We start from the raw sequence: 979 nt of genomic DNA on the forward strand, positions 1-979 counted from the left end.
AAAAGCAGCAAGGGAAAAACAACAAATAACACACAAGGGGATTCCCATAAGGATAACAGCTGATCTTTCAATAGAAACTCTTCAAGCCAGGAGGGAATGGCAAAACATACTTAAAGTGATGAAAGAAAATAACCTACAGCCCAGATTATTGTACCCAGCAAGGATCTCATTCAAATATGAAGGAGAAATCAAAAGCTTCTCAGACAAGCAAAAGCTGAGAGAATTCAGCACCACCAAACCAGCTCTCCAACAAATACTAAAGGATATTCTCTAGACAGGAAACACAAAAACGGTGTATAAACTCGAACCCAAAACAATAAAGTAAATGGCAATGGGATCATACTTATCAGTAATTACCTTAAATGTAAATGGGTTGAATGCCCCAACCAAAAGACAAAGACTGGCTGAATGGATACAAAAACAAGACCCCTACATATGTTGTCTACAAGAGACCCACCTCAAAACAGGGGACACATACAGACTGAAAGTGAAGGACTGGAAAAAGATTTTCCATGCAAATAGGGACCAAAAGAAAGCAGGAGTAGCAATACTCATATCAGACAAAATAGACTTTAAAACAAAGGCTGTGAAAAGAGACAAAGATGGTCACTACATAATTATCAAAGGATCAATCCAAGAAGAAGATATAACAATTATAAATATATATGCACCCAACACGGGAGTGCCGCAATATGTAAGACAAATGCTAACAAGTATGAAAGGAGAAATTAACAATAACACAATAATAGTGGGAGACTTTAATACCCCACTTACACCTATGGATAGATCAACTAAACAGAACATTAACAAGGAAATGCAAACGTTAAATGATACAATAGACCAGTTAGACCTAATTGATATCTATAGGACATTTCATCCCAAAACTATGAATTTCACCTTTTTCTCAAGCACACATGGAACCTTCTCCAGGATAGATCCCATCCTGGGCCATAAATCTAGCCTTGGTAAATTCAAAAAA

The sequence above is a fragment of the Bos indicus x Bos taurus genome, chromosome X (genome assembly GCF_003369695.1).
Source record: "Bos indicus x Bos taurus breed Angus x Brahman F1 hybrid chromosome X, Bos_hybrid_MaternalHap_v2.0, whole genome shotgun sequence".
Taxonomy (NCBI): Eukaryota; Metazoa; Chordata; class Mammalia; order Artiodactyla; family Bovidae; genus Bos; species Bos indicus x Bos taurus.